The sequence below is a fragment of the Choristoneura fumiferana genome, chromosome 12 (genome assembly GCF_025370935.1).
Source record: "Choristoneura fumiferana chromosome 12, NRCan_CFum_1, whole genome shotgun sequence".
NCBI lineage: Eukaryota > Metazoa > Arthropoda > Insecta > Lepidoptera > Tortricidae > Choristoneura > Choristoneura fumiferana.
In genome coordinates this window covers 18,273,174-18,282,530 of record NC_133483.1, presented here as the reverse complement: position 1 = coordinate 18,282,530, position 9,357 = coordinate 18,273,174, and the positions used below count along the sequence as shown (strand labels likewise).

The window sequence follows — 9,357 nt, the reverse complement described above, 5'->3', positions numbered from 1 at the left end:
TGGAGTTTTCGATTTAGTTTATCGGAACCAGAAACGGAATCGGAACCGAAAACGGAACCGGAACCAGAATCGGAGCCTGAGTGATAGGTGGACGAGATGTTAAGGGTAGGTCTACTAACGCGGGATGCATGTTCCGTATAATGTTACCGGCTGCGCCAAAGTTCTATAATCCTAGCAGTTGACATTTTGGGATTTTATCCTTATTCAGTGAGAATATCGGTAAAAACCTATGTATTATTCCAGATGTCCAGCTATCAACATACTAAATTTAATCCAAATCAGTTGAATCCGTTTTAGCGTGAAGGAGTTGCATACATACACACATACTCACAAAGTCTACTATTTTCAATATTAGTAGGATTTAGTAGGATAGTATTGACTTGGAACGGCATCAATGGTGCGGTGCTACTCGCATTCAGTGACTAAGTGACTATACAATCATTACAGGTTAAACTGAATAGCATTTTTTTTTATTAAAGATAAAAAATTGAGCTACGTTCTGCTACGCTACACTAATTAGTTTCGGCATAATTATTGAAACCGCTACCAAGGTGCTTTATTACTTTTTACCTAGTTTTTTTTGCACGGTTTCGAATGAATATGAATGACCTAGACAGCTCGCCGCTTGATTATCTAATCAAGTAATCAATTGATTAATAATTACCTAATTATGATAGTTAAATCTTAAGGCTACTGAGACAAGACTGGCTAAGTCTCAAGCACTGACCTTAGATGTGTTATTAACCTACCTATAAAACAATACGATAAGGCCGCGTTTCCACCAGAGTTGTACGAGGCTTTGCTTGTTAACGATACCAAATTCACACTATAAGTAACGTTACATAACGGTAAAATACTAAAAATACCCAGTACCGGTATTACAATATAATAACGTTAATTACTGAACATTATAGTATCGTTACCCAATTAACGATTTACCGGTAAATTCTTAGATTATATATTTACCTAGATACACAGTCCCGAAGAAAACTTTCTAACAAATACGGCCAACGTGACATTTACAGCTATATTCAGGTAGATGCCAATATACCTTGTTTACAACTTGTATTGAGATTACTTCAAGGAAAATATATAGCTAGCTGTTGCCTGCAACTTCGCCTGCGTAGAAGCCGGTTATCGCTATCCCTCAGGAAGTATTAAATATATAATATGTTACATTTTTATTCCTACACTTTTTTGCCGTTAGTCAAACTAATTATTTTGATTATTATCAACAAATATAATATAATAGCTACTCTATAGATTTTTGTTCCATGTGACACCATTATTTTGTACGTACGAAATAATAATTCAAATTCATAAAATTGCTCTATATGTACCCAGTATTTACTGATGAATCAATAGAACTTACGAAAAATAAGATATCCCATCCTTTTTTCTCATTTTTGAGAAGGTATTCACACATTTTTTTACGCAGCATTTAGCCATTGTTGACAAGTTACACGATCTATGGTCAAAACAAGACTAATCTTAAAACTCGGAACACAGTTGAAAACTTCAGAGTTTTGTAGTACTCATTTTTTCCGTCTGATTGTGTATCTAAATAATATATAATCTAAGGGTATGTAAAATTTCCTTTACATTATGATTAAACGATACTTTTGAATTAACGTTAATTTTATGAATAGCTGATAACGTTACCATTTTTATACCGGTAAAAAGTTGTATAAGTAACGGTAAATCGTTTAACGTTAATTACGATTTAACGTTTAATCTGTTTGACAGCTATACGTTACCAACTTTTTAACGGTATTTGAAGCCCTGCTACAAGCTCTCTTATTTACGACTGGCATGGCCGTATGACGAAACCCCTATCGGAGAAATTGCTTATTTATATAGATAGGCGCTTATGACTGCTGTGAGCATGCACACACTTTTTACAAGCTTTATTTAGTTTCGCCTATCCCGTTGTCTGTCTGTCTGTCTGTAACCAAATCTTGCAAGTGAAATTTGACCAACTTTCAGTAGTTGGATTGACTTGAAATTTGGTATACTTATGTAAATTGCGTGACAATACAATAATCTGGTAGTGACATTCTGGTAGTCCAGCCAGGATCGTCTCCACAGGACGGAACTCTTCAACCGTTAATGGCATCGACTTGAAATTTGGTATGCAAATGTAGTTTGGGTGACAAGCAAAGAAAGCTTGTATTAAAAATGAAATTTTTACCAAAAACTTTTTCTTTCTTGGCTTGACTTGTAAAAGTTGTAAAGTACATAAATAAGTAGGTATGTACATCCGACTTGTATGGACATGCCTCCTCTCAAAAGTGCTAAAGCTTACACGCTCAGTACGGATTGCGAACTTGTATCCTCACGATGTTTTCCTTCACTGAAAATGTCAGGGTAAGTTTTAATTGTAATTTCGGATATGAATCGGGATGCAATAATGTCAAACACCAGGCTGCCACAGCGATGTACACGGCATTCTCTATTAACGACAGACATCTCAGAAATCACTATTTTATATGAGTAGGCGCTTGCGAGTTTTTTTGTCATGTAAAACTGACCGTACTTAATTGACCCCTATCTCACCTGTACCTACCATGAGTTTACAGTGACCGTACTCGATAGCGACGGCGTAAATTATTTTGTAGAGGCGCTGTACAATTCTCCATACAAATAATTTACGCCGTCGCTATCGAGTACGGTCACTGTAAACTCATGGTAGTGGTACTGATGTAAAGTGAACTGAAGATGTGGACGAAGTTTCTTGCGGCGCATCTTCTTGGCAATGATGGTCTTTCCGAAAGCGCTGGTAGTTTAAAAAATGACGTGTAAAAGTGCCCATTGTGGCCTATTTACTGAATAAATCATTTGAATTTGAATTTTTGAAGGCACACATTTTTTCTCTATTAGGGTTCCGTACCAAAATGTAGACTACTTACATAATCCGAATGACTATTTTGAGTTACGCATTTGAACGTAAAATTAAGTCGGTAGTTAGTACTTAATAGGAAAATTTGGAAATATAGTAAAGTGCGAATTTATAAATATACTTAACTCAGATTCAACTAGCCTGTGCTGGTTTATACGATGCTAGTAAAGTAGTCAGTAGCAAGACATTGCGGCGCTCTATCGATCACTTGTAAGTTGTTAGCCTCACGGCCCCGTAATGTAAATACAGGCTTATTTTCTTTGGTTGAAAAGTCAGTCGATATGGCATGCGGGATAGCGATCAATAAAAAAAACCGGCCAAGGGCGTGTCGGACACGCCCAAAATAGGGTTCCGTAGCCATTACAAAAAAAAAACAAGTATCTTCACGGCACTTACGTCCTTTTGTTGAGAAGCGCAGTTTTTCGGCAATAACTCAAAAACGGTATACCCGATCATGTTGAAACCAATTTTCGTTGAAAGTATTTATTAAGCGTTACCTTTCATATTTTTTGTACAAACGGTTTACAAGATAGAGGGGGGGGACACAACTTTTGCTACTTTGGGAGCGATTATTTCCGGAAATCTTCACTTAATCAAAATTTTTTTTGAGAAACCTTAATATCTTTTCAAAAGAGCTGTCGAACTACGTGCCACATGTTATGATGCGAGTTTTTTTTTTTTCTATTTCTGTTACGGGTAGGTATGGAGAGCCCCGCCCTATAAATGTTTTTACAAGACATCTGTACTCCAAATTTTATTGATATACATATTGTAGTTTTCGAGTAAAATGCCTGTGACATACGGACGGACGGACAGACAGACGGACTTGACGAAACAATAAGGGTTCCGTTTTTGCCATTTTGGCCCCGGAACCCTAAAAATTGAGCAATCTCGGTCGACATACAGCATACGGGTATTCCCCACATGTTGCCAACTGAAACCCATCAAATTTATCGATTGCTTACGACAGCATGCGTTAGTAAAAACCTCCAACATCCCGCATGCGTTTTCCATTGACCTATGAAAACGGTTACAATCCCGCATGCGGGGTATGGCTGGATTGGATACAAATAAAAATATCCCGCAACACGCATGCGGGCTCTAACGACCAATGAAAGTGAGCCTGTAGATACTACTGGCAAGATTTTACTGGCATTGTGTAAACCAGCGCTTAAGTTCAACATCAATAACTGCTAACTGTTTTTGTTTTATGTTCGCTTGTTGTTATGTGAAGCGCCTTTATGTTATGATATTATGTACATATGTATTGTTTTAGCCAGTGACATGACGTCAACGCGCATATGATCAGCTGGTATTCTTATTGCTTCCATTGTTTTTCTTTGAATCCAAACAACTTCTACATTCAGCCTGTTAACCTGCCGTTGGAAAATAAGCTTCAATGTGATGTGTTAAGGATTTATTATTTCTTATTCATAGACTGATACAAAATAATATCGTATTGAATGGCACGTTGATGGTATCGTCGGACAAGAAATTACCATCACGTATTCAGTGTCAGTTGAAACGGCTGAAAACACAAAAAGACTACATTTTATTACTAGTATTCTTGACGCACGACGTATTGTACCTACAGTTGAAGAAACTGAATTGAATCACGCGTACCAGTGTAGAACCTTTGTGCTACTAATGTCATGTTGATATCCCATATATTTGCCAAAGAAATCATAGTGAAATTGGTTATGAAAAGGGTCCATCCACCGTGGTACGTGGTTCAGAGTATCCTCGACTGTATGGTACTAAGTACAGGATGTCTTCATAATATTCCGGAATAATTCAGAAGGTTTTTAGTTGTTTGACTGAATGTACCCCTGTAAGCCTTTGGTGCGTAAACACTTTGAACTCGAATAGTAAAGGAACTTTGAATTAGGTACAATTTAAAAATCCTGAAGAACATTTACGGGCGGGGTGTTAAATCAAAGTTAATCAAAGTAGCCCTGCTGAAATACCTACCTATTCGGTAATAATTTGAAAATACTTTGACACAGTCAATTAGCTAAAATATGACGTTTTAATATTTCAAATAGATGCAAGAAAAATTTAAATTTGAAGTGAATTGTCACAATAACTTTAAGTTTTACATGATCTCAAATGAGGAATTGTCAGTGGCAGATAAATTCATAGAGAACGGAAATCCACAATGCGCATGGCCCGACATGCTCTTGGCCGATTTTTTAAAATTACTAATTTCATAATTTAAAAAAAAACGGCCAAGGGTATGTCGGGCCATGCGCATTGTGAATTTCCGTTCTCTATGAATTTATCTGAATTTATCTTTACTTATTAGGTACGTAAAAAAAAAACAGAAAATGCTAAGGTATGTGTTTTATAACAGGTATGTATGTAACCGTCATAAAAACAGAAAATTCGTTTATTCTTATCAGTTGTGGAAAATTCAGTTAATTTTACGGCATAGGTAGCTGTAATTTGAAATCAAGTTCGTTTTTAATCGTTCTCAAAACCGATGATGAAATGCCATGGTTATAAATAATAATTTATAGGATAAATGTTACAAATTCGATATGTTCAGTGTTGATCCCAGTTTTTAGGGTTCCGTAGCCAAAATGGCAAAAACGGAACCCTTATAGCTTCGCCGTGTCTGTCTGTCCGTCCGCGGCTTTGCTCAGGAACTATCAATGCTAGAAAGCTGTAATTTTGCACGAATATATATGTAAACTATGCCGACAAAATGGTACAACAAAAATAAAAATAAAATTTTTTAGTGTACCATGTAGATGTAAAGTGGGGTGATTTTTATTCTCGTCCAATCTTATAGATATAGTGTGGGATATCGTTGGATAGGTCTTTTAAAAACATAAGACGATGAAACGATGAAACGATTCAGCGATTTGTTTGCAAAATATTCAACTTTAAAGTGCAAATTTTCATTAAAATCGAGCGTCCCCCCTTAAAAATCTAAACCGGTGTGTGGAAAATTTTGAAAAAAATCAGGATGGTAGTAAGTAAGTATCAAACTTACAAGGAAAATTATAACAGTTAAGTTGTCTTGAGAATTATTAGTAGTTTAAGAGTAAATAGCAGCCTAAAGTATAAAATATACCTAAACTTGGAATCTTCCGTACAAAATACGAAATCCTTACAAAAATATTACTTACTTAATTTTTTTTAATGGCTACGGAACCCTATTTCGGGCGTGTCCGACACGCTCATGACCGATTTTTAAAATTTGCGAAATCCCGGAATTTCAATCCGATTGCTAGGTCCAATGGCAAGTAAAGACACGGGTAAAAATTATTCGCTTGTAAATATGAGTATGAGGTAATTCTTGTCCAATGCGTTGGTAAAAACCAATAATAGTCGGTTTATATTATAGGAATGACAAGCATAGGATGACGGTTATAAATTACCCCCCAAGTGACTGCTGGCTGCAGTATTTAAAACAGGGGGGCTACCACGAAAATCGAAGTTCGTATCGTACCGTCCCTCTCACTTACGTATTAAATAATATTAGCGTCATCGGGACCAGACGACCAGATGGCCTAGTGGTTAGAGAACCTGACTACGAAGCTTGAGGTCCCGGGTTCGATTCCCGTGTCGGGGCAGATACTTCTTGGGTGTTTAATATGTATTTAAGTATGTATCTATCTTTATAATTATATTCATCCGTTGCTAAGTACCCATAACACAAGCTTTGCTAAGCTTACTTTGGGACTAGGTCAATTGGTGTGAATTGTCCCGTGATATTTATTTATTTATTTATCGGGACGGTAAGACACGAAGTTCGAATTTTGCACTTCGTTCGTAGCATAGGACCAGGGTCCAATTGCTTTAAAGTACATCATCTCGGCCCATAACGTTGGACTGCAGCGCACAGGCCTCTTCACGGAATTCTTGGGCTGTAGTTCCGACGCAGGCCCAGAGTGGATTGGAAACTTCGCGCGAATCATTGAATTTCTTCGCTAGGGTGTAAAGATTTCCTCACGATCTTTTCCTATTCTAAAGCCGTGTCCGGTTTTATAATATGATATGATGGACCCATTTCTTCCCGTGGGTGTCGTAAGAGGCGATTACTGGTTTATACTTATAGTGCCACGAGAGTTGAAGTGAATGATTACACTCACAGCTGAATGTAGAACTGATTGTACAAAAGAAGAAATAATGAAATTATTGAGTGAATGTCAAATCCAGCTTTGATCACATGACAATCGTGTGTGCGTGACCAACTCTGGTGGCACTACAAACAGTGGTCCTAACAACATAGTAAAAATCAGCGCTAGCGTTTAGTTAACGTTTTTAACGATTTCTAGTGTATAGTCACTAACACTAACACATTTGATACAACAAAACGTGCATAAATATCTAATATTACTCTATTTCTAGAGCCATTAGGACGCGTTAGAAGATATACATATTTTTGCAAGCTCCATTGCGGCATATTTTAGGTAAACAAGTGACTATACTATTAGACTGCCCTAATGAGCTTTACTAACGTTTCTCTATTGCATTATGTTTACGTAGCTACGTGAATATGTAGGTGGGAGACGAGTATGACGTGACCATATAGTTATTTGTGTCACACGGAACAAAATGGTGAATTTTCGGCGAGGGCGTACATTGAATCCAGAATGTAGCGAAGGATTCTAAAGTAGAATCCTGAGCGTAATGAGGGATTCAAGTGCTAACGCCCAAGATGAAAATAATTTTGCTCCCGAGTGGGTCATACAACTTTTCACACCGAGCATTAAGAAAATTGAAAAAAAAAATATTATTAAAGAACAACCAGCATAGAAAATGGCGTAGCTTTACAATTATTAACTTCAAAAAATGGCATTTGCAATAAAACACTTAGAAAAGCCTTGAACAGAAAAGTTGCACTTTGCTCCCTCTCGTCAGGGAGGAAAAGTTATCTACTTTTCTGAAGGAGAGGCGTGAAAATAATATTCATCATCTTTGCTAGATTAGCGAACTCCTACGAATGAATACGAATAATTCGAATTACCTATGGAAATTTTTGTTAATATGAATCGACTCTACCGACAATTTTAATTTTTTGATTAAATCTTTTTGTACTAAAGTGGCTATTTTTTTCTTGCAATCGAAGTGAAAATAGAGTTTTCCCCTCGAGACTAAATCAATATAAACCCTCGGATAAATGGACACCCTCGCTAATGCTCGGGTGGCTAACCGCCTCGGGTATAATTGGCTTATTTGAGTCCCTCAATAAAAAATATACTATATTAGAACCTCCTCCTAAGTAGGTTCGACTGTATTTTACATAAAATTGTATATAGCTAAAGTATATAGATATTTTTGACCACGACTCTTATTAAGTTTTACCTAAGTGCTGTCAGATGAGACAGAAATAATAAAATGTATCAGAACTACATAGATCGTTCCAAATTTGGTAGTAGAGTCACAGCTGCAACGCAAAAGCTACATATACGTTATAGAATAATATGTTTCTATTGTTAAAGCAATATTATTATGTTTAGGGTATAAGGGGAGACCCCGAGGGGACATTCTCTACTTTTGTATGAGGGACGTAAAGAATAAGTCTTCTTTAGAAATACAACGCGTCTTTGTTAAAATTTCGTGTATGTACCTATTGTATCTGAATCCAAACGGAATTTTGATGCTTCAAGCAGGTGTTGGTTACGAATGGGGTGATTTTTGAGTCAGAGAGTAGGTAAGTAAGCATGTTTTACTTTGAGTAATGATTTTTCTTCTTAGTTGTTATTTAGTTACTAGCTTTTCTTCGCGACTCCGTCTGCCAAAAAATCGTTTATCATACGAGAGGGCCTCCGTTACTAACACTGGATGTTCTACAAATTTGTAAGGAACCCTCGGTGCATGAGTACGAGTCCGACTTGCACTTGGTAGATTCTTAAGATTGGTAGGTACTTAGCCACTTAGCCTGATGACACCTCAAAGACTATGACGTCACGTCACGCTATTAGTCAAACATAATCAAGGTCATATATATATATATATAATTGGTATCACATAATGAGTCAGAGGTAGGAGTGCATGTTTTACATAAGTATTGTGTTACTTAACTATCTTGCTCGCGAATCCGTCCGTGCAATTTGCACTTCCGTGACTAACACTGGATGAATTCTACACAGGAACCCTCGGGCATGAGTACATCGACTTTAATCGATTGGTAGGTCTCAAATGATGACAAATGACGTCACGTCACGCTATTAGTCAAACATAATCAAGGTCATGTATTTTAAGTAAATACTAAATACCGTCACATAATTCTGAGATACACAAATACACAATATTGTGCAAGATTGCTCGTTTTCGTGCAATTGCTTGTCATCACAATGACTGAATTTTGCACAACTACAAGTAATTTACCCGTTTTATATCTCAAATTTTTGTTTTGATGTCGGTATGAACATGGTAATTACTCTTAATTAGTCTACTCTTTTTTCTGTTGTCTATTCGCCTTTGTACATCCGTTTCTCACTGTA

General features: G+C 36.7%; 1 long non-coding RNA gene across 2 annotated transcripts; it reads right to left on the bottom strand.

The window, feature by feature from the left end:
• Positions 1 to 4,301: 4,301 nt before the first annotated feature.
• Positions 4,302 to 5,221, bottom strand: LOC141433836 (uncharacterized). Of its 2 annotated transcripts, none has more exons than XR_012451964.1 (2): positions 4,871 to 5,221; positions 4,302 to 4,427 (listed from the first exon to the last, which is right to left on the bottom strand). It is a non-coding gene; the product is annotated as an uncharacterized lncRNA (long non-coding RNA). The 2 variants fall into 2 exon arrangements; XR_012451963.1 differs by lacking the exon at positions 4,871 to 5,221 and adding an exon at positions 4,523 to 4,858.
• Positions 5,222 to 9,357: the final 4,136 nt, after the last annotated feature.